At 36.9% G+C, this 25,558-nt stretch overlaps 2 long non-coding RNA genes across 10 annotated transcripts in view; both read left to right on the forward strand.

The window, feature by feature from the left end:
• LOC144313047 (uncharacterized) overlaps positions 1 to 25,558 on the forward strand; it is a 554,585-nt gene that overhangs the window by 194,561 nt on the left and 334,466 nt on the right. For 2 of the 9 annotated variants that reach the window (XR_013378733.1, XR_013378729.1), the window contains exon 3: positions 23,834 to 23,894. The exons of the other annotated variants lie outside the window; for them this stretch is intronic. This is a non-coding gene — a long non-coding RNA (uncharacterized LOC144313047). The remainder of the gene's footprint in view (positions 1 to 23,833; positions 23,895 to 25,558) is intronic. 9 annotated transcript variants of the gene reach the window in all.
• LOC144313052 (uncharacterized) lies at positions 2,841 to 3,787 on the forward strand. The gene is made up of 2 exons (XR_013378743.1): positions 2,841 to 2,898; positions 3,644 to 3,787. It is a non-coding gene; the product is annotated as an uncharacterized LOC144313052 (long non-coding RNA).

Below are 25,558 nucleotides of genomic sequence, written 5' to 3' on the forward strand. Positions count from 1 at the left end.
AATATAGAAAGGAGGGTTTCAAAATTTGAAGTCTTCAGGGAGATTCTATGTACTAATCTTTATGTAACAGCAAAGGTGGGGCAAGCTACAGGAACAATTATCCTGGACCTCAGGTCTGTACATCTGCTTACTGGGTTTCACAAATCTGTTTTGACCAGGTTAACAGAACCTGATGTAAAATAAGTTAATACTATATAATGGCAGGAGTCTTGAGTGGATAATGATACCTACTTGGAGGAATATATATACTTGGAGGAATTTTTTTGTAAATTAAAAATGAAAACAGGGATACTTCCCATTTAATTGAGAGATGTTATAATAAAGGAAAATTTATATTTCAAAAATTGCATTCTTTGGAGGCACTAAATCCAAAGTAGATAATTACTTTTTTTTTTTTTTTTTGTATTTCTGGAATATGGTTCATTATAAGTTCCATATTTTAGGAAATTCAAATGGTAATTAAAACTTTAAATCGTATGGGGTACCTGGGTGGCTCAGTGGTTGAGTGTCTGCCTTTGGCTCAGGGTGTGATCCTGGGGTCCTGGGATTGAATACTGTATCAGACTCCCCTCAGGGAGCCTGCTTTGCCCTCTGCCTATGTCTCTGCCTCTCTGTGTGTGTCTCTCATGAATAAATAAATAAAATCTTAAAAAAAAAACCTTTAAATTATATATAGTTGTTTGGAAAACATATAGATGGTACAGGAGCTTTCCTGTTTATCAAGTTTATTTCAGTTGTAGAAGAGGAACGCTTTTTCTCTCTTCTCCTAATTTGTTTGGATGGTCTAATAATTAAATTGACATAAGACAGACTAACATGAGAAAAAAACCTGATTTTGTACATATGGGAACCCCAAAGATATAAGGCCCCCTGACACTGAGATGGGTGACGTGTGTATGTCATCCTGAGCTAAGGAGAAGGGAGTAGGGGCCTGAGACATCAGAGGGGAGGAGGACAATTCACGGGGTATGGGAAGAGCAAAGTTTGGAAAAGCAATGTCTGCCATGTGTGTAGAGAAGCCTTTCTGATGTAAAAAGTTCTCTCTTGTAGGATCCCTGGGTGACTGGTGGTTTAGCACCTGCCTTCAGCCTTCAGCCCGGGGCATGATCCTGGGGTCCTGGGATTGAGTCCCACATCGGGCTCCCTGCATGGAGCCTGCTTCTCCCTCTGCCTATGCTCTGCCTCTCTCTCTCTCTCTCCCTCCCTCTCTCTCTCTCTCTCTCTCTGTCTCTCATGAATAAATAGATAACTCTTAAAAAAAAATAAGTTATCTCTTGTAACTGCTGTCTTCCTGATACAGGCTCCCTGTTTAAATTCTTTTAGGCAATTAAGGGAGAGGTTAAAAAAAAAATAAAAAATCTCCCTGAGTCTGTGAGGCCTTGATTATCTCTTCAGCTCAACATAATCCACATACCAAAGTGGCATATTTTGGAGTCATGAGTTCTGTTCCCCCTTGCAGTCCATATGAGATAACTATGAAATTAGAAAATAGAGAATTTCATCATGGAGAAATGAGATTATTTTAGTCTGCATATGACCAACCAATGAGAGAATAAGTGTACATACTCAATTTGATTTTAGATAAATTAATAAGCATATTCATTTCCTAAATTTCTCTAGAACTAAAATGACTTGCTCAATGACTTGCATTTTATAACTGTTTTCATTATTTTTTATTCAGGTTGAATATATACTCTACATGGAACTTTAAATGTTTAACACTAGAGAAATCTTTTCCTAGTTTCTTTTCCCATGAAGCATTTGGCAACTCATTTGAAATTGAATCATTCAGCTATATTTTTACTATTGTTTCCTGATACTGAAGTTTACTCAGTATAAGGGCTAACCAGTTCTAGAATGATTACTCAGTGAATTTCCCAAAGTTTTAAATGTCCCTGTCCCCCCAGCTTGTGACCTCTTGGAAGGCAGCTTCATTGGTTATCAAGAACTTTGAGTGCTGTCTTGATTTTGATAAACTATATATAATCACTGAATATAAAAGTCCCTCCTATTGAAAATATGATTCCCACAGTCCCCAATTTTCTCTTATTCTCCTTGAATGCATGAAGTAGTGTATTTGGGATTCTAAGGCTAAACCATTTTTTTTTTTTTAAGCAGTGTAGGCTCATCACTTTTCTTTCCGTAAAAGAGATACACTATTATGGATAATAATATTGGCTTACTCATTGATAATAATGTTCAAAATTGGCCCAGTGTTTTCCCTGAAAAATGGTGATTATTTTAGTTTGAATTTCAATTTAATCTTAACCAGGGTAAGCAAAATAATTAGCATATCCATTAATGAAAAGGGATTTTATCTTAAATTGGAAAAAAAGTTGGGTGCTTTGGAATAATTTATTCATGCCAGGTTTGTTTCAGAGGGTTGAATTTTTATTGTAAATTATACTCTATTCTTTCAACTATTTTATTCATCTACTATCTGCTAGATATTTACTCTTTTCCAAAAAATATATGAATCTATTGATTTAACAACCAGAGACAAACCAGCTTCAGTCTCTGTTAGACTAGGTTGAGGAAGGGTTGAAAAAGTTTCTCAAGATCCATAAAGTTTTTTTGTTTTTTAATTTTCTATACTTAAAATCTACTCTCACACAGTTATATAATGGAAACTCTTACTGTCTATATGTTAACACAGCTGTAAATTCTCTAGGGTGTTCCAAGTTTATTTGATGATTTTAATGTGTCATGAATCTGTAGAAAAGAAATAATAACCGAAAAAGAGAAATTGCAGATTTCAAAAATAGGAGGAAAAAGTTGGGAAGTTGTACTTTCCTAGAAACTGAATATAACCAAGATTTGCTTTCTATTATTTGCTTTTCAGGAATGTGTCTGACTCTTAACTGACAAAGACTGCATTGACAGAAAGCCTTTCCAAAGGTTAATTATTTTACAAAGAAAGAAATCAGTACTATATTGCTTGTTACCCTTTATTTTAATCTTAAAATTATTTTCCTTAATTACCTGACTGCATAGTTTCAGGGATGTTTTTGATTTCTGATTTACCTTATCAGTTAAAATATTTTTCAAATCTGCATCTTATCTGGTTAATCTTATTTATTCTGAAGAGAATAGATTAAATCCACTTAACTGTCCACTTTATTAAATTTTGGCTATAATTTATGTTACTGTAATAGAATCAGGACAGGAGGAAATTAAATTGCTTAAAAAATGCAGAAGAGTCTGTGGCTTCCATAGTCTCCTAGGTAAAGTCTGAAATCATTTAATGCTCTAAGTGGAGAGAGTAGCATTATAAAACTTCATGAAAACAAATGCCAAAATAACATTTACTTCTTTTCATTTTGATAGTGGCATATTGGAAAATCACTGGACTTCTGGGTAGGGATTTTGATTTCCCTTCGAATAATTTTATAATCATTCAAAAGTTTTAGGTAGAAAACTTTTTGTTCTAAAATTTTGACATCAGTTGCAGTAGTGCAGGGATTAGACTATTTCCCAGTATTTGTTCCCTGGGCAGAAATTAAATAGAGTTTGTATTGGTTATCAATGCTATAAATCAATGTATACAACTAATTTGGACCAGTCAAGGATAAAAATAATACTCCATTTTATTCTGTAATTATTCAAAAGATTTACCTCTTCTTTCCATTTCATTTTTTTTTAGCAACCCTACTTGGAAGGATATACATGGAAGATGCATAGATTTACGGAGATATGAAAAATTGTCATGAGGAAAGAATTGCTGGAGAAATTGTAGTACTGCAATCTGTTGTGTCTAGTCTGAAAATGAAATCATTGGAAACCTGAACTAATTTGTACTGCCCAAGAACCATTAGAATAGGACTATCTGGTGCCATTGTTTAGGAATGGTAATTTAGAACATGAAAAATGATACAGTTATTGGCACTTTTCTCAGTATCCACGTTTGTTAAGCGGTATGAGCCATGTACTGGGTTGTTTACCTGCTAATTAATGAGCCCTTTCTGATACCTACTGTGTATGAAGCAATAATTTAGGTGCTATGTGTGATGGTATGGAGGGTGTAAAGGACACATAAGAAAGGGACAGCTGGGTGGCTTGGTTGGTTGATTGTTGGACTCTTTGATTTTGGCTCAGGTCATGATCTCAGGGGTGTGAGATCGAGCCCCTAGTCAGGCTCAATGGGGAGTCTGCTCCAGATTGTCTCTGTCTCCTGCCTCTCTTGTACACTGGTTCTCTCTCTTTCTCTCAAATAAATAAATATTTTATTAAAAAAAAGGGAAAAAAAGACAAGACAGTCATGAAATACTGAAGGAAAACAACTGTATTCCTTCATCACAGGCTTTTAGCATGTCATAGAAACAATTATTTAGGAGCAAAGCAACAGAGTCAAATGCATGGTTTAAAATCCACATACATTGGTATGGGATAGAAGTGGGTCTGACTGTTCTCTTAACTTTTTAAACTGAGAGACCTGAGTTCTGATTTTAAAAATAAAGTTGTGTATTTTCAGATGCTCACACTGCCTAAGCACTGAAGACTGAATTCTGTGTTCAGCTATTTGGCTGTTGTTAGCACTGATGCATGAAGCAGAAAGAAAACAGCTTGATTTCCATAAGTTAGGCAAACTCTAGAGAGCTGGGAATGGCAGGGAGGCAATTGGCTTGCAAAATAAACTGACCAAACCGGAAGCCAAAATTAAATAGAGTGTATAAGGGCACCCCAGGGATCGCCTTAACAATGTACTAGTTACAAACTAACTATTGTCATATTACCACTGCTAATGAAGAAGCCATAGGAGAAGGCAAGCAGAGCCTCTCCCTGATTCCTGTGGGCTTCCGGTTTAACTAGCAAAGGCACTCAATGATCCTTTAAAAAATGAATTTACTCAAATGTCTTTCTGCTATTAGTGAGGATACCATTAGACATGGTTTAGCTTCAGAAAGTATGAAGACAGTTTGGCTAATGATGGCTAAAACTGCTGGATAAAACAACATTCTTAGACATAGGGTTTTTTTTTTAACCATGTTTTGTAACTTGATAATGATTTTAGCTTCTAATACATTTCTAAAAAATGATCCAGGGAAGTTACTAAGTGCCAATTTTCATTTAGAATTATTAGTCTATTGGCTTAGTTAAGTTTTAAAAAATATTTCTGATGCTCAAAAAATAGTTTGCCAGTGATGGCTTTTAGGACAATAGAGGTCAATTAATATGCAAAGTGGTGTCTTTCTAAAAGAATGCACCATTGGTAACTATACTAATTTGACTTTAGGGGCAAATAAAAACTAATGATTAGAATATCTATGAAAATATCTAGAGTATCAATGAAAATGATTCTTTATCCAGCCTTCTTATATTTGGAGAAAAGCAAAAGGTATTTCCTTATTTGATTCAGCACTTATTAATCATTTATTAATCTATCTAATAACAAATATTTATATTTCTACCACAGATCAAACCAGTTGATGAAAAATATAATATTGTTGTTAATAGATAACAACAATAATAAGTAATATTTCTTAAGTTGGGAACTTGGACTGGAGGCTACTGATTAAAGGCAAGACAGTAAGCCCCTACATCCTGGGCTGGAATCCTTACTCTGCAGCTTATTGATTGTGTGACCTTAGGCAAGTTACTGGTTTATCAGTTTTCTTATCTGTAAAATGGACATACAATAACAACACCCATTCCATAGGTTTATTGTGGAAATTCAATAAGGTAACATCTGAAAAACCATCTTGAACAGTGCAGGTTTCATGGTAAATGATCAATAAGTATTAACATTTATAATTTATTATTTTAATTATTGCATTTAATCTTTATAGACATGAGCATACCAATCAAATACTTGGAATGAAACAGGTAAACAATATAAGATGAGAAGGATTATAATTTCTTCTTTAGGAATTAAAATGCTGAGTTTCCACAGTATGATGTCTTTTTGTCTCACTTTGTGAAATAGAAGTCCTCACACCTTATTAAAAATAATAATAGCTATACAATAATAATAATAGCTATACAAGTAATAATGGGTTCTTATGGAATATTTATGAATGTAGTCTGATTGTCCACATTTTATACTTGAAAAACTGAGCCACAAAGAGGCAAATAACTTGTCTAATATCAAGCAGCTGCTAAGCAAAAGAGATAGAATTGAGACCCAGGCAGGGTGATTCTTACCTAGGTTGCTATGCTTTCTCCCAGTAGGGCCACATGGCTTTTCTCCAATTTAAAGATCACTCAAAAAATCACATATGAAGTCAGGTTTTGAGAGCAATTTACTCAGGGTAACATAGTCCTGAAAGCAGATAACAGCTCCAATCTTCTATGTAAAGCAGCTGTCTCTTTGTATCTGGAATAATTAATTAAAATAGGTCATTCTGATCTATAAAGCTGTAGAAGATCTGAATTCTGATTGCTTTAGAGATTAATTCTCTAGACTTACTGTCATGATCATCAAAGTATTTATGCTAATATTTCCCAGGTTTGAACTTTGGGAAATCAAATGCACCCCCCCCCCCTTTATTTTCACATTGTAAATTTTAGGCAACTTTCTTGATAAAATAGAATTTAGGTCAAATCTCTCAGACTCATGCAGGTTCTTTGTATATGGAATGAGGAAGCAAATTAAGAAGGAAAGAGAAAGACCTCAATTTATCTTAATCTTATGTTGTATGAGCCTGTGTTATGCTAGATGAAAAATGCATACATATACATAACAAATGGAAATTGCTCCTTGACTAGAATGTCAATTCAGGGTGTTATTGCAAACTGTAAATGTAGCAAAGAGAGCCGTTCCTCTCTCCTCCTCCCCAGAATAATGAAACTAGTACATATTTCCCCCTTTTCTTTTTTATTCTTTCCTTTTAGTCTTCTCTTATTTTTTTCTCTTCGCTCAGTAAAGAGTACTCAACCAGAGATCATGCTTGCTTCACATGAAATAAATACTTTTGCTTTTCTGGTTGTTGTCCTTCTCAGAATCAAACAAAAGTTTTTAGGCAGGAAAAAGCCCTGGTTTTCTTTCACTAGGATGCTATGCCCGGATTCAACATTTTGATTTGACTGAATGAGGAACGATATAATCTACTGAAGAATAATATTAACATAAAAACACAATAGAACTTGTCACAAAATGCATGGCAAACATTATAGCTTGTAGTCTGGAGCTTTAATTAACATATTTGTTAAATGCCAATTCTTCGAATAGACACTATCCACAAAGGGAAGACTTTCCCTAACACAGATAATGCAGATAGCTCGCCTTCCTTTAACAGAGATTTTGACAGTTATACTATTGAGCTCTGTAATTCTGCTGGGAACCAACTCCCATCTTTCTGCCACCCAGGCTTTCAAAATCAGAACAGAAGAGAAGTAGTAGCTTTTACTGCTCTACAATTTATTCCAAGGCAGGAGTTGTAAATGGATGTATACACAGACTCAGGAATTAGTATACTGAATACCTCCTCTCAGTTTTCATATGTCTGCCTCTGTCCCTGTCATTTAATTTGCATTTATTCACCAATCAAGTTTGTTTCCTGGATGCCTCACTTGCATGAATGGGTAGCAGAGTAATTACAGCTAAGTAAAGTGGTTTTATGAATGAAGGCACAATTTATAGTATTGTGTGTAAGTATCACCTCCCCTTCTCTTGTTTAATATTCAGACCTGTCACCTTGCACGCAAGCTGTTAGAAAAGGCTCCAGAAGCCACACTTATACTTCTAACAAATCACACCCGATTGTACTGCTCTGGAGGACTTTCTTGGGGTTGAGCAAAGAAGAGTCTTAACAAGAAGCCTGAGACACAAAAGCTTGATTCTTTATTGCATATGAAGAACAAAGATTTGGGGAACTGACAGGTAAAATGAAGGGAGAAGGTAAAATAGAAAAAAAAAATTACATTTTATTTTTGGAGAAGATTGAATTTTATTCCAAGTATTTGCTATAAGATTTTCTCTTTAGAACATTGATGGTTCAGTTCTTGAACACAGAGGAGAAAATTCAGTAGGAACATCTTTGTTGACCATGGAGATAGTACTAAAGCTTGAGGGTTTTCATGTGACATCAGGTAGGCATTTTTGAAAATGTTGCAGAATGTGTTTATAATCTGCTTACATGGATCAATTAGGAACTATTGTGACAGACATTTGCAAGTTATTCCTTCATTAGCTAGCTCACTCTCATTCCCTTAAGCCAGTTCTCAGCTGGGGGTGATTTTACTTTCAGGGCACACTTGGCAATGTCTGGAGACATTTTTAGCTGTCACTACAGGGCAGGGGCCAGTGCTACTGGTATGGACTTTATAAAGGCCAGAGTGGTTGCTAAATAGTCTGTTGTTTAGGACAGCCTCTGTCAACAAAATATTTGGTCCAAAATGTCAGTAGTGCCAAGGTTGAGAGACCGGGCCTTAAGCACAATTTGCAAGTATTCCTGTCCAGTAACTGCCCCTCCCCCACATCCCTGTTCCACCACTGCTTTTTCTTGAAGAAAATGATCTTGCCACTTGGCTCTTATTTTACAGAATAAAAGCTGGCAACCATGACCTCTTATCTCTTCCCATTCACCCACAAACGTGTTTGCACTTAAAGTCCTTCCTTTTAAAGTTTACTGTCATCCTTCTAGCCCTGAAAAAGAAGCCCCTTTTGCTTTATAAGGCTAATTGATTCATTTGTGTTCTAGATTTCATCTTCCCGTCTCCTTGTAGGCATTTCTTCATCATTCATCTCCTTACCCTTCTCTTTTATCTAAAACCTTTCATTCTCCATAGATTCAAGATTCATCAATTAAATATAAATCCTTTGACTTAAGGTTTCCTCTTTCCTTCACAGAAGTTTTCCAAGAGTATTTTATAGCTGCTGTCTCTAATTCCCCAAATGTTTATCCCATTAGTCCATTGCACTCTTTTTCAGCAACTGATCCTACTTTCAGTGTTTCTGTCAATTAGTTATTGCTGGGTAACAAACCACCCCAGAATTCAGTAGCTTAGTTTGCTTAGTTTACAAATCTATGGGACATCTGGATGATTCTTCCAGTTTCAGCTGAGCTCATGAATGTAGTCAGTTATATGTCTGGTATGCAGGATTTTAAGAGATTGAGTGAAGGTGGAGGCTCCTTCGGGCTTAGGGTTGGAATGGGTGCAGTTCTGCTTCCAGCACATGTCAGAGGCCGGCCAAATTTAAGAGGTAAGAGAATAGACTCCCTATCTTGATGGGAGGAGGAGAAAGTCTCAGATACAATAAGGGGTAGAGAATCAGAGCCGTTTTTGCAAGCAGTTTCCCAATTGTATTAAAATTACCGATGATTTAATATTCAAAATCAACTCTAATTTCACTCCTTCCTTGATTTTATGGCAGCCTTTGACAGTGAATACTCCTTCCTTCTAGAAACTTTACTCCCATGTCGCCTATAACACCATTATCTTTAATTGTCCAACTCTCTGATCACTTTTGATAATCCTTAATTATTTACCATAACCGATAAAGACTGTTGGTTCCAGGGTTTCTATCTTTGGATCTCTTTTTAGTCTACAAACACTTACTTGGCAATGTTATCCCAATGACATTTTTATTTTCCACCTGTATTTGACACCAAAATCTAAATTTCTAGCATTACATATTTTTGTTAGACTTGTATCTCCATCTGTATACTGGAAATCTTAACCTGGAGACTGAATGTATTATTCTTCCAACACCTGGTTCTCCTCAAAATATCTAATTATGTAGCCAGTTATTTTTGGCTCATCGTTTTCTCTCATCACCTCCAACCCTTTAACCATTATACTTCATTTAGTGGTTTATTAAATTCTACTGATTTATGTCATCGACTCAATTAAACAAGTATTTACCCAGTGCTTACTATGTGCTAGCCTCCACGGGGCTTAAATTATGTACTGTATACTCTGCTGGCTGATGATAAGTGATATGGAAAGATTTAAATTTGGGAAAGAGGAAGATGAGGAGAGCCAGTGGGTGTTGCCATTTTATTTGAGGTGGTCAGAAAGATCCATCGAGGAGGTAATATATTATGAAAGACCTGAAGGAGTTCAAAAGTTTAACTATCTGGTGAGAACATCCCAAGCCCACAGCAAAGCAAGGCTTAGGTCCTGCTGTGGCAGGTTGTGTGACCATTGAAGGAACAATAAGGTAGCCAGTGTGACTCATTTGTGGGGGAGAATGTTACTTATGATCCAATTAATATTTTTGTAAGTTTTATTATTGTGTTTTTAAAAATATTTTTGTCAATGTCTAGAATCTTTTTTACCCTCCCCATCAATAAGACAGGAACTTAACAAGCTTTTTTTGTCCCTATTTCCTTCCCCAAATCTTCATATACCTCCCAAATTGATGACTTTGTGATTTTAGCTTCAAGTTAGTATTTTCCTAAAGTTACTAACATTTATATGTAACTCTTCTGGTACAAAAAAAATTTTTTTAATGGTTTTTGGAGAGTTTTGTAGGATTTGCCTTTCTTAATGATAATTGGCTGGACATGAGATTCCTTATTTAGAACATCGACAATATCAATTCAGTGTTACCTTCTGGGTGGGGAAACTAATGAGGTTACCAGATTTAACAAATGAATATGTAGAACACCCAGTTCAATGTTAATTTCAGATAAACAGCAAGTACTTTTTAAGTTATAATTATGTTCCATTGAAATATGCAATGTGGGCCATACTTATACTAAAAAAACTATCCATCGTTTATCTGAAATGTATAGAGTAACTGGGCAGCCTGTATTTTATCTGGCATCCCTAAATCTAATGTAATCTGATTATCCTTTTTCTGTTTCTCTCGAAGGTCTTAATAAAAGCATGTCCAGGAGATTTTAAGAAATATGTTTATTTTTGGAATTCTAAAATGTCATCATGGTGTGTCTGGTTGTGCATCTGTTTATCTGCATTTTCTTCTTCAGACTCAGTAGTCTCTTTTAAACTTAAGCTTTCCATTTTGTCTTCATTTCTGGGATTTTTTTTTTTTAAATTCTTGTTCTGACAATATGCTACCTATAGTTTTCCCCAGTTCTTTCTAGAACTCCTGTTGAACAGGTGTTGAACCTTCTAATATAACTTCCATGATACATTCTTGTCCTTTCATACATTCCACCTCTAAGTTTGTTTGCAATGACTCCTGGAAGAATTTATTGGCTTAATATCTTTGTGCATTAATTTAGTCTTTAGCTGTGCATATTTTGCTATTTCCCTGATCATTACAAGCTTGGTTTCTGGGAATGGGGCTTCCCTACAAGTCTTGGAGTTAATAGTCCTCATATCATGGCCTTTTTGATCTTAGCACTTTTATTCCTCCATTAGCTTTTTTGCAGCTGCTTAGTAGTGCACTGGGCAAACTGATTGCAGAGAGGAAAGGAAGTATAGTCCTCTAGACAAACTCTAGCTCTGTTTCTTATACCTGCTGACTCTTAGTGGGGCTTTAGTAGTCCTTGTGCTATTTTATGTTATGGCCTGACTTGTGTTCCCCAAGTACACATGTTGAAGTCCTAAACCCCAGCATCTTACCACATAACTTATTTGGAAATAGGACCTTTCAGAGGGGCAAAGTTAAACAAGGTCATGACTGTGTGCCCTAATCCAGTATGACCATTGTCCTTATATGGAGAAGAAGAAATGCCAGAAACAGGCACTCAGAAGAAAGGTCATGATAGGACACAGAGAGAAGGCAGCCATCTGCAAGCTAAAGAAAGAAATCTCAGGAGAACTAAACCGCTGACACCTTGATCTTGATCTTTCCGGGCTCCAGAACTGTAAGAAAATAAATTTCTGTTGTTTAAGCCACTCAGCCCATGGTATTATGTTGTGGCAATACTAGCAAACTAACATATCTAACTGTAAAAAATGGTCACTTGATGTATTTCCTCCTGTCTCTGTTCTTACATTTTTGCTGATGTGTCAGTCTCTCCCTACCTGTGCCTACTTGTTGAAGATTTACCCATCATTCAAGGTGCTAACCACCTATTCTTGTAATGCTTTTCTCTTGCCATCTTGCCTTTGATATGCTGATACCCATTCTTGGCACCACCAATGTGCATTTCTGTATGTCCTTTACAACATTATGGCTAGGTATTAAATTATTTCTCTATATTTGTTTGTACTATTGTACTATTGAGGATGGAAGCTGATTATCTTTGCACCCTACTGGCTTAGGTATCACTAATACTCAAAAGAAAAATTGCTTACTACATGGATTACAAATGAGTAAATAAAAAAAAATGAGTAAATGAGAGTATAAAAAAAGACCATGAAACCTTGAGTCATCTTTCAGTTTTTAAAGAGTTTTAAGGACCATAAACCAATTTTTTATTATTTCTTTTTAAACTTAGCATTTTCTTTTGATTTCATTTCATTCCATGCCACCGATTATTGTACTGTCTTTTAAATAAAAATTGGCAGGTAGAAACTTCAAATCAGTTAAACCCCCCCCCCCTTTTTTAGTTAACCCTTTGTATTCATTAAAAACCTAAGTAAAAATTTACTTAAAACAATTAAAATGTAGGTCAACGTTTCTTGTACCTAATTTATAAATACAGTAGGTAATTGCCTTGGGACATCCAACAGGAGGGCAAAAGAATTTCATTTACCACTTGCTCAGCTCTGTATAATCCAGAACACTTATCCTGAAAAGGGCACATATTCAAAGAGGAGAAACAATTATCTGCAAGTGAAACAGGTAATGAAGTTTTCTATGTGCTATAATTTTAATTTAAAGAGCATGTTTGAAAGGCTAAGAGACCCAGACAGGCAGATATTTCCTTCTTCACAGTTATAAAATCTGTCACATCTTAGAAATACTCCCCCATTGAGTGGCAATCACAATTTTTATTCTAAAGGTTCCACATGCGTGGCATATTATGTAATGGACAGCACTTCAGAATAATCTAATGAAAAGAGAACTCTTTTCCATGCTAATAAACTTCAGATTCTGCTTGTTTCAAGAAAATGAATTCAGGCTTTGAACTGCTGAGGTCCACATAAATTCAGGTTATCCATACAGCCGTGCGGAAAATCTCCAAGATGAGTTCTTTATTAATAGCAAGAATGAGTGAGTCAGTCAGCTCATTTAATGATCTGGCCCATAATTTGAATCCATTGAAAGTTGCCTGTTAGCACCTCTGGGAGCTGGGATCAAGCGTGACCTTGACTTGTGATAGTCTGAATTAAATCCTTGTATGATAGTTTCCACCCCAGCTTTGTTTTGATCATTTGGCATGCAAGCAGACTCCTTGAACATCCTTATAATTATTACAAACATGAAAATTATAAGGAAGTGGGAGGAGGGTTATGCTAACATGTGAAATTTATTTTGATAGAAAAGAATAGGCAATTCTCCTCCTCTGTGAAATTACTTGTAGAGGTCTATTAAAAGTGATAAAGTTCATGCAGGCAGTTTTGTTAGGCCTCTGCAGAACATTTCATATACATGTCTATTTATTAGGATTTCCTATTTTTAAATATATCTATGATTATGATTCAAACAGGGAGGAAAAAAATTCTTTCTACCTATGAATGACATAGTTCTTCATCTCTCTTGGCAACTTGAGCTTGTGAAAGTTTAAGGTTTAAAGTCTTTACCACATCTTGGTAATCATTTTAGAATTTGGATCTATCTGGGGCACCTGGGCAGTGGTTGAGCGTCTGCCTTTGGCTCAGGTTGTGATTCTGGGGTCCTGGGATTGAGTTCCACCTCAGGCTTTCCGTGGGAACCTTGCTTCTCTCTCTGCCTATGTCTCTGCCTCTCTCTCTGTGTCCCTCATGAATAAATAAGTAAAATCTTAAAATAAAAAAAAAAGAATTTGGGTCTAAGCTTTTAAAATATGATAGCTTTTTAAAAAAAAGATTTTATTTATTTATTCATGAGAGATATAGAGAGAGGCAGAGACATAAGCAGAAGGAGAAGCAGACCCCTGTGGGGAGACCAATATGGGACTCAATCCTGGGACCCTGGGACCCTGGGATCATGACCTGAGCCAAAGACAGACGCTCAACCACTAAACCACCCAGGCATCCTATGATAGGTTTGTTTTAAGATGTGTTTATCTTAAGCATCCTATTATTACACTGAAATACAAAATTAATTTATACTTTTCATATGACTTTAATTTTTTTTTAAATTATTTATTTTAGAGAGAGAGAGAGAGAGAGAGAGATAGCATGGTGGAGAGGTGTAGAGGGAGAGGGAGAGTTTTAAGTAGACTCAGAACTAAGCATGGAGCCCGACGTGGGGCTCCATTTCACGACCCTGAGATCACAATCTGAACTGAAACCAAAAGTCGGATGCTTTAACCAACTGTGCCACCCAGGTGCCCTAGTTTTCATGTGATTTGTAGGTGTTGTGATATTTCTGCCTCTTCGTCTCCCTGCCTCCATCTTACCATTTTACTATAGGAAATGATAAAATGTAATTCCCTAAAAGCACAAAACTTCCTTTTAGGAAATTAGTGGCATTAGGACCCTTGCTTTATAATGGAAAGTGTGTACATTTCCTAGGGCTGCTTTAACAAACTGCCTTAAGCTGGAAGTTAGAACAAGATATGTTTATTGTTCTGGTAGCTTTGGAGATGAGAAGTCTGAAATTGAGGTGTTAGTAGAACCATACTCCCTCTGAAACTTATAGGATAATCCTTCCTCGTCTCTTGCTAGCTTCTGATTGCTGTGTTGCCATCTTTGACATTCCATGGCTGGTCAGTGCATCACTCTGATCCCCTGTCTTCACATGGCATTCTCTGTATGTCCCTGCATATAGTGCATGTTTACTTCTGTGCCTGAATTTTCCCTTTTTATGAGGTTCCAGTCATATTGGATTTGGCCCACTCTAATGATCTCCATTTAACTTGATTTCTCCTGTAATAACCCCCTTTCCAAATAAGGTAGCATTCTGAGGCAGCAGGGGTTGGGAATTAAACATATCATTTTTTGGGGGGAGGGGGGACATAATTAAACCCATAATACAAAGACAATTTAAAATGTCATATTGGCATGTATTTTTTTTCTTTTGGGTTTTGCATTTAATATTTCTATTTAGTATTTGAACTATTTTAGATGTATTTCTAAAGGTGAGATATGAATTATTTTTCTTGATAATGGCTAGGAGACAATGAGAACAGGTAGTATTACAGTACAGTGTAGATGTAATTTTATATGAAAGTGCCTCATACTGTGAATCAAACCAGTATGTCAGAAAAAAATATGTTTAGAATGACAACTTTAGATAAACTCGAAAACTAGAAATGGTTAATATTACAGATTGTAACAGATTGTCACAATTGGCATGTACTAGTGTTTTTTTTCTTTGACTTTTCACTGTGATTTTTCCATTGCTTTATACAGCAGAAGTGATTTGATTTTATCAAAGTGTCTTCAGTTTCTTGTATTAATAGCTTCATCACATCAGAAATGGCATAAATTCAGGGGAATGTACAATGCAGATTGATTTAATTTTTTGGATGTTTCTTAATTTTAGGGATCTTCAATCTTCTAAATTGAAATTTACAATGGGTGGGGGCAGTGTGAAGCACTTTTATACTTTAATATCATCCATAGCTTATAGGTTTAGAACTTTAAATAGTTTATATAGTTTTTTTTCCAGTTATGAATTAAAAAGCAGTAAAGTGAATTACTTGCAGGTAGCATGAGCTGGCTGACAAACCTAGGTATTCCATGACCTTCCCAATAATTTGTAGTCAGATAGAGTTCAGTACTATAATTATTTTAAGACTGGGAAGGGAAGAATTGAGTTTATGAAGTCAAATAAAAATCAAATAAGAATAATTTTTATTTAAGAGTGTCGCCAAGTGAAAATCACAGAAGGAGTTCCCTTTGAGGGCAGCATACAGAGATCTTATGTAACTATAGGAGAGGTCAGGCTCATTGTGATCAGATGAACAGAAATGTTACACAAGGACAAGTTACTCTTTTTAAATACATTAACATAAAATCATTACAAGCAGTACTTTTCTAGTTGATCACTAGACTCCATGAAGTATGATTTTACTTGATTTTTGGACTCTGTGACTAAATCTGCTGAAATACTTGGTCAATTTAATTTACTCTAGTTCATTAAGACTCTCTCATATGCATCAGGACAGTTGTTAGGTTTCATAAGTATAGATTTTTGTTGATACAAGATCATTTAATTATATCTAGCCATTCCATGGTTATATGGACAGAACATTAGTAAACTGAACATCAGCTTTCACGCTTCTTGAATATTCTGTGTCATTTATGAAACAAATATCCAATATACCTACCTATTCAATGCATTTTAAAAACATGATAACTAAGAAGAATCTAAATAAATAAGAGGAATCTTTCCAGGTCAATTCCACCTTGGAATCACTATGGGACTGTAATGCATATAAATCTTTTACAAAAAAAAAATATATATATATATATAATCTTGTCTCCTATTTTTTTTCAGTGCACACATAGCTTATTATGTTTCTGCTGTGACTCTCAATAGATGATGGAATGGAAAGTAGGAATAGTTTCTCGTTTATTACATTGCCAGTTTAATAATTAGTTCATGACTCTGTGCTTGTGGTCAATTGCAGTATTTCTAATCTGTTCCAGGGCCGGTCAATTTCAAATAATATTTCCAAATTGAAATCCATTAATCTCTTTGGTCTGACTTCACTAAAATGTATTTATGGAACAGGTTAATTGGAGCCACCACATCCATGACTGTGAGCCAGTCATTTTGAATGATATAGGTAGCATTAGCTCATGCTAGACCACAGCAAGCTCATTTTCCAGAGCCAATGCCATACTTGCATGCTGGACCTGGGCCGTCACTGAAGGGGTCCTTTTGGAATAGAATTATTCATACTTCACCACTATTTGCAGAAAAGAACAAAGATGACACCAAAATGAGAAGATGAACACTGTCCAAACCAATAGGAAGTGCTCAACTCCTGTGTGTGAGGAAAGTCAATAAATCTGGAGTCCTTGAAATGATATAGTTCATCTGTCTCTGGATCAGCGTGGTTTACAGAATAGTCAAGTCCACATTTTTCAATAGTGGCCCCCATAATTAGTAGTTTACATTGTATATTCTGTGTCCTTTATGAAACAAATATCCAATATACCTACTTATTCAATGCATTTTTAAAACATGATAACTAAGAAGAATCTAAATAAATAAGAGGAATCTTTCCAGGTCAATTCCACCTTGGAATCACTATGGGATTGTAATGTCCTTATCATTTCAAGGACTCCAGATTTATTGACTTCTTTCCTCATGCACAGGAGTTGAGCACTTTCCATTGGTTTGGACAATGTTCATCTTCTCATTTTGGTGTCTTCTTTGTTCTTTTCTGCAAGCAATATTGATTTTTATAAAAACTGTGATGTGTTGAGAGGCTCCATGTTTAGTGTATAGCTGTAGAACCTGACTCCAGCATGAATCAACTGATTATGCAGCATTTATTCTTCTCTTTTATTCCCTTATCAGGAATAATAATGCTTCATAATGCTTCATGTTTCATGGTATAGTATTAGAGAAATTAAATTGCTCAAAATTTTATAATTAATTTTTTTCAGTTTCAATTATGATTCACAGTCTACTAGCCTGGCACCTCCTGGCAGGCAATTATACAAAATCAGCAAAGGATATGTGTTAAGTTTCTTCTTCATGTGCTTTTCTCAGGAGATATTTCTTCCCCCTTACCCTTTCTCTCTGCCTCCTAAGTCATAGGTAGAATGTATATTGGGGTTAAGTTTGCTTCTTGAACCATAAGCACTTTTCTCAAGTGTGTACAATATTGCTCTCTACTCATCTGCTTTTTTTCCTGAACCTTATTTCTTTTAGTGCCTTTGTCCCTGGAATTTCCAGTCCTCATTTCTGTAACTCTGCCCTTAGTCTCTTTCTTATGTTAGACCAACTGAAGGTGCTGTGCTTATTCTGATCTTCATACCTGGTTCTCTGAGCCTGCCATTCATTCTTGTATTTATTTAACAGATATTTCTGAGTGTCTTCTATTAACTCACATTGAGTCCACAGTTGTATACCATGGGAACTTAATGTTAGCCATGTGAGGTGTCAAAGATAAAAACATAGATATATCAACGGTCTTGTTTATTATTACTTATCTTTGAGTTTTGCTAATGTAACCAGTCATTCTCAACCTACCCATATAAGTAAAAACGCAGGTGAAAAACAACAACTAGCAAACAAATAAGGCTCTAATTTCTCTGGCTTGTTGGCCTCTGGGTAGCACCAGTAAAAGCTGACACTTTTATTTAATTGACTGTGTGCCAGGGACTATTGTAAGTTGTTTTAACCTTCATAACAGGCCTATGAGAAACACAAAAAAATAATTTAAAAAAAAGGTGGGGGGGAAAGAGGTCACACAGAAAGTTTAAAAAACTTCCCAATCATATCCAGCTGATAAGTGGTGAAGCTGAAATTTGAACCTAATGGCCCTAGTCTCTTCTAGCTGCTATAACAAAATATCACAGACTGGGTGACTCATAAACAACAGAATATTACTCACTGTTCTGGAGAGTGGAAAGTTCAAAATCAGGGTGCCAGTTCTTTAGTGTTGGGTGAGAGCCTCTTCCTGGTTCATAGATGGCCATATTGTTCTGTTGGCAGAAAGACTGAGGGATCTTCTCTGGAGTTTCTTTTATAAGTGCAGTGATCCCCAAAGGCCCATCTCAAATACTATCACAGTGGGGATTAAATTTCAACGTACGAATTTTGAAAGAACACAAATATTCAGTCTCCAGAACTGACTTATCTGGTTCTAGGAGTGTTTCTATAAAGTCTAATGTATATCCTGTGAGAGTAAGGGAGGGCCTGCCCTGTTCCTGTGCCAGCAGTAGTATTTCCCAAGGCATTTCTGTGCTTCTTGAGTTTGAGAGCACAGACTTAATAGGATTACATCTTGTTCAGTGTTCCAAGTCTACCATCTAAACCTAAATGAATGGATGTGAGCAACTAAAACTGCAGTTATTATATGTGGATCATGGTTTACAAATTTCTGGAAAGTATGATTTTGAATAATTGAATAGTACACATTCAGATAGTATTTAAGGAATATTGCTTCATATTCTCTTTCACACTAAATATCTGATTGGGAGATATATTTTATTCAGTTTTTTTGTGCACTTTTGAATTCAATATTCATGTTTCAGGTGACCCTTTTCATATGATGTCTTATAGAAGCCTCAAAATCCAGCATGGCCTGGATTGCATTCCTTCATCTTCCCATGCCCCTCTCCTAAGTGGCTCCTTTTATGGATTGTATTTCAGAGAATGGCACCATTATCATGGCTTTTCTAGGCCTGATACTGGGGCTTCTTTCTTCATTTTCCCTGCTTGCTTCACGATACCTTTTACCCCCAATCAGATCATTCCTCATGATACATCTTTTCTACATCCTTAATATTTCTCAAATCCTTTCACTTCTCTTCATCTCCACAATTTAGTTTATTTTTAATGTTGGCTATTTGTGGTAGACAATTCTCTGTATCTCTGGCCCTCCCATCCACTGCCTTGATTTTTAGCATGACATACAACATGCTCTATTATGTGGCCCTTGAATCCCTTTAGGATTCAACTCTTAGTCCTTGACAATCTCTGCTACCTGTAATGCGGAACTGCAAGGGCAGTTCTTCAGATGAGCTATGTGCTATATTTCAGTCCTAGGATTCTACTCTTCACTCTGTATGGCATACCCATCTCACCCCTCACTCTTCCTTTTACGTCATTCCTGCTCACACTTTCATTCTGCCTTTCCACACAGAATCTGGCATATTATGAGTACTCAAGAAATATATATTAAGGGACTCCTGGGTGGCTCAGTGGTTGAGTGTCTGCCTTTGACTTAGGTCATGATCCCAGGGCCCTGGGATTGAGTTCCGCATTAGGCTCCCCACAGAGGCCTGCTTTTTCCCTCTGCCTCTAGCTCTGTGTCTCTCATGAATAAATAAATAAAATCTTAAAAAGAAAAAAAAAAGAAATACATATTAAATGGATAGTGGAATGATTATAGATGGTCTACCTAGAGAAATGTTAGGAGACTGGTTTATTTTTTTTTATTTTTTATTTTTTAAAGATTTTATTTATTTATTCATGATAGTCACACAGAGAGAGACAGAGAGGCAGAGACACAGGCAGAGGGAGAAGCAGGCTCCATGCACCGGGAGCCCGATGTGGGATTCGATCCTGGGTCTCCAGGGTCACGCCCCGGGCCAAAGGCAGGCGCCAAACCGCTGCGCCACCCGGGGATCCAGGAGACTGGTTTAAAGATGAAGAAATATTTGTGTTAGAGAGTGTAGGTGATATTTCCCAAAAGCTTATTGTTTATTTTTAAAACAATAAAACCCCCACCTGGGGGCACCTGGGTGGCTCAGTCAGTTAAGTGTCTGCTTTCAGCTCGGGTCATGATCCCAGGGTCCTGGAATCGAGCTCCACATTGGGCTCCCTACTCAGTGGGGAGTCTGCTTCTCTCTCTCTCCCTCTGCCTTTCTCCCTACTCATGCTATCTCTGTCTCAAATAAATAAATAAATAAATAAATAAATATCTTTAACAAATCCCAAAACACTTAATGTCTAGTTCAAAAGTAGAGTTTTTTAAATGAAGGTATGGTCTTGTTATATGAACCCAAAAGACAGATGAACTTGTTTCTATATTAGTAATAAATAGACTAGTGATCTCATTTTTATTTGTCCCAATTAAAACTATCCTTATCCCTATATATTAGAAGACACTGTGCTAAGTTTCTTTTTTTTTTTTAAAGATTTTATTCATTTATTCATGAGAGAGAGAGACAGAGACAGAGAGATAGAGTCAGAGACATAGGCAGAGGGAGAAGCAGGCTCCCTGCAGAGAGCCTAATGTGGGACTCGATCCCAGGACTCCGGGATCATGACCTGAGCCAAAGGCAGACCCTCAACCACTGAGCCCCCCAGGCGTCCCCTGTGCTAAGTTTCTAAAGGTAATTCCATGATGTCTTTATAATAACCTCTAAGCATACAATTTCTCTGAACTGAGTAGACCAATTTATGTGAGTTTCTTGAAACTGTAGACCATTAATATTTATTTTTCTAAATTGTAAAAAATATGTGTGATGCTTTAGGTACTTTTTGTTGGATGAATAATTTAAAGAATAAAGAAAATCATGGAAAATAAACAGTGTAGTAAAAACATGACTTGACTTATTTAGTAAAATAAGTTCACTTCTTTCAGTGCAGGTGGTGGTCAGGATATTACCAGCTCGCACCGATCTAATGCACCCCCGGCATAAGTGGCAGTCGGTCAGCAGAAGCACATGGAGACTTGCCAGTGTGCTTCCATTGACCCTCTCATATATCAGCTTGTTACATCATTGCGGTGTAAGAAATGTCAAACACTCGTTCGGAAATTGAAGTTGCTTTTCTTTGTCCCTCTGCTTGCCGTTTTACTAAGTATCCTCTCTAAATTCTAGAAGTTGACAAATATTCACACCTTAATCAAACTTTAGTCAGGCTCCTCAGAGCCCTCTGTTCAGCTGGACCTTCAGCTTCTGTCTCCATCCTTGTGGAGTCCAGTTTTAGCAAGAATCTTGTCAAGTCGGTTTAAGCAGAATCACCCCACCCTAGATGTCTGATCATCCTTTATAACTGATTGGGTTCCTCATCTTCCACCCTGCTCCCCCCCACCCCTCCAACCACCGGGTAATGTCTAATTATCTTAGCCTGGCTTCAGCCAGAAGAATCCTATTAGATTAATTTAGCAAAGAATTATCTTATCCTCTTAATTTTCCATCTACTGACCCCCTCCACTCTGCTCCTTGGCTACAAATTTCCCTTTTCTTTCTTGTATTTGAAGTTGCACCCAGCATCCCTCCCCTACTGTAAAACCCCCTGTGATAGTCCTTTATCTGTTATGACAGTTTCCCTGAATAAAGTCTGCCTCACTGTTGGAACAAGTGTCTGAGTAATTTTTTCTTTAACAAAGCTGAGGTATATAGTGTTCTGTATTTCAATATTGCAAAGACCACAGAACTCAGCAGGATAACAACTGAAAAGAAGAGGATTTGTCTCTAAGAGCAGGAACCTCAGAGACCAGAAGAAGAGTTCAAGATGAGGACAAAGAGAAGCAAGTCACAGAGTGGCTTTAGGAGTACTCCAGTGGTTAATTACAGTTCTTAGTTATTCTGGAAAATAAATGCTCCGAGATGTATGCAGGTATGAAAGTGTAGACTAGAGACAGAAGAAAAGAAAGAAGATAGAAATAATCTCACAACCTCTTGAAATTATGAAATTATTTTTAAATGGCAATAGTTCTAATCAGGATAATAATGCCATCTTCTTTCTAATTTTTAATTGTTTTTTAAAAAACCTGAGGCATAGAATACCAAGCAAGGGCAGGTTAAATTTGGAATAGATTTTTCCCAAATTAGGACATCTTGCTCTTCCAGTGCTTCATGGAGACGTGAAAGTTATGAAAATAGTTAAAAATCCCAAACCTGTAATTATGTCTTTTGCCTTAACATTTTAACTGGGATCTTGCTTTGAAAAAGCTTTTGTTCCCTTTGTTCCCCATTCCTATCACTGCCATTTTGTTTGTCTGAGAGCAGGCAAAAATATAGATCATGAAATGACTTTGGATAAAAATGAAAACAGCAAATGAAGCAGTCAACAAGAAGTCTTTAGGGGGCATTTGCTTCCATCTGTGTGTGTGGCACTTTCTTGTGGCTAGGCCTGTGGGTCAGTGGTCATAATTGTTTTTATTCTTTAGATGCAGTTTGTTGTACTGGCTTTCCCCCTGTCACTTGAGTTCAAAATGTTATATCACGAATGAGCAATTGCAGAGCAAGAATGACTGGATATGCTATGTGCTGAAATGATAAAATTGGAGATATTTTGTGTAACTTTTCCCCAACATATCATTTCTCTTTCTCTATGCACCACTTACAACAGATAGTGGGCGAAGAAAAAGAATGTAAGCTTGTAAGAAAGCAAGCAGTACATGAGAGAAGTCATGAGAAAGCAAGAGAAAAAGGCCCTGACATTTCAAGGAAGTGGCCCGTTATACCTTATCAGTCATGAACAACTGAGATTTTCTTGCAGAGCCCCTTCCTGTAATCACCTCGAGTCTTCTCGTTTTTTCCCTTGTCCCCTCCACTCCACCAACGCATCCAAACATGATGGCTGCCATAGGTGACCTCATTGCAACTTAATGATGTGATATGTCCTCCTTTCCTTCTTCAGTGTTTTCCAAGGTGACAAGTTCCTTATTTGGCTATAAGCTAATGCAGGGTGATGAGGAGCCAATCCTTTTCCGTCCTCCTCCTCTCATCCTCCAGGAATATATGCCCTTTATGTCATCCCTTATATTGCATAAAGCTGAGGATGACACTACGGTATAAATTTCCTTCCAGAAAACAAAAAGAGTGTGGTTTTTGGCATACCAATGGAGTGATGGATGGGATTTTAGCTCAGTATAAGCCCCACTATAAGGAACAAACCATGTGTTGCGACTGCCAAAAAATACAAATAAAAGCTAATGCAATGCACAGAATGTCCCTCAGCATTCTCATTAAAGGGTTTGCCTACAAACAAAGCTAATGGCAATTATTTGTACAGATTAAATAATGTTTATCAAATTATCCAAATAAATTAATAAAAATTACACCGTGGCAAAAATTTCTAAGCAGCCAGAGAGAGAGAATGCGGGCTTTAGCGATCGCTAGTCCTGCTGAGTTTCTGTGTGGGACTGCCAGCAATTTAGGAGTTCCTTACAGACCGCAGCAGCCTCCACATTAAAGAGTACCTTGTAGTAAGCACACTGTGTATAATGATTTACCATTTTCAGAGCACTTTCAGTATATTTCTTCAGCAGTAACTGTGATAGAGTAACTCCTCATTTTACAGATGCAGAACCTGGGAGTCCATGGGGTTTAATACTAAGAGAAGAGAAGCCTTGAGTTAGAAGGTGAGCCTCAGACAATCAGTTTACTACTATTTGTTTTGGACTGAATGCTGTGTGTTCCTAAAAATCATATGTTGGAGCCCTAAACCTCTATATGGTGGTATTTGGAGATGGGTCTTTGGGAGGTAATTAGGGTTAGATGAGATCACCAGGGCGGGGCCCTCACCATGAGATTAGCTCAGAAGAGACACCAGAGAACTTGCTTTCTCTCTCTCACTCTCTCATTCTGAACACATACAAGGAGGAGGTCATGTGAGCACACCAGGAGCCGGCAGCAATCTAGATCAAGAGCAGAGGGCTCCGAATGAAACTTCCCTCTCAGGCACTTGAAACACCAGCCTCCAGACTGTGAAGGATAAATGTCTGGTTGGTGCTTAAGTACCCAGTCTACGGTATTTTGTTATGGCAGCCTGAGCAGCCTGAGACATTCCTTTCATCTAGCTATATGGTTTAGCTCATTGGTTAGGTACCCTTGTGACATTAAGTGCTAACTAAGACCTGGTGTGCTACAATTTTCATCATTATTTTGTACTTTCATTCTTTCATGCAAAAGCATTTTCATTAGTACCTGTTTTGTGCTAAGAAGGGGCGTCAGGTGCTAGAGGTACAAAAATGAACAAGCCATATTCAATTTGCTCACATTTTGATAGGGGGATGACCCATATAAGAAGATACTAATAATACAATTTGATAAATGCTGTAATAAAAGTATTAAAGCACTTTGGAAGCATGAAGAAGCTCATGTATTGGAGGAACTCAAGAGATGCTTCACAAGGGAAGTAACATGGATGACTTTTTAAAGTGATTACGAGTGAGGCTTGGAACCCATCCACCCAGATGCCCTCAACAAGGATGTGGCTGACAGAGGGAAGGAGTGAAGGCAGGCATCACGTAGGCAGGCAGCTGCAGTTCTTGGGCTATGTACCTGGGCATTATGGTCAAGAGCAACCTAGCACTTCTGTCTACACTGAAATCCCCCCAGGGTTTATGTAAACCCAGAATCCTGAGTCTTGACCCAGATATGACCTAGCAGAATGTAATCTCTGGGCATAGCACAGTGAAATAAGCATTTTTAATAAGCACGCCAGATAATTGATACTGTAGTAAGAATAGTAATGCACTCAGGATACAGGAAGGAAAAGTAGGCTTTCTCTGTATTTCGGTGTGAATGAATTCTGATGTCAGATTTCCTACATACTTGTACATAGTCCTTTATACTCCAGTTTTTTTGTTGTTGTTGTTGTTTCAGCGATGAAATTTCTTCATAGCCCTACTTTCAAAGCATCCATACTGCTCTGTCAGTAGAATAATTCCTCCTTTTCCTCTTGATTAATAAGCAGAGCATCATCTGTTTTGTCAAGGTGATTTAGTTCTCTACTTTTACCTGAAAGATCTTACAGTTGGCTAATAAGAAACGAGGCTGCACAGCACAAGGCCTGGTGAACAATTACTACTAAATAGAGATAAGTTTCCTCCCGCAGCATCCTCCTCTTCTATTGTCTCCGAACCCCTCCCTGAATTTAAACCACTTCACAGGCATCAATTAGTCGTATTTAGATTCTTCTTAAAAAATGCTGAACATGTAATTAAGATTAAGATACTCTGAGGGCTTTTTCTACCTTTGAGGTCGATTCCTCCCTCTCTTTGGATGTTTGTCATTTAACCTC

This window comes from Canis aureus, chromosome 4, assembly GCF_053574225.1.
Source record: "Canis aureus isolate CA01 chromosome 4, VMU_Caureus_v.1.0, whole genome shotgun sequence".
NCBI lineage: Eukaryota > Metazoa > Chordata > Mammalia > Carnivora > Canidae > Canis > Canis aureus.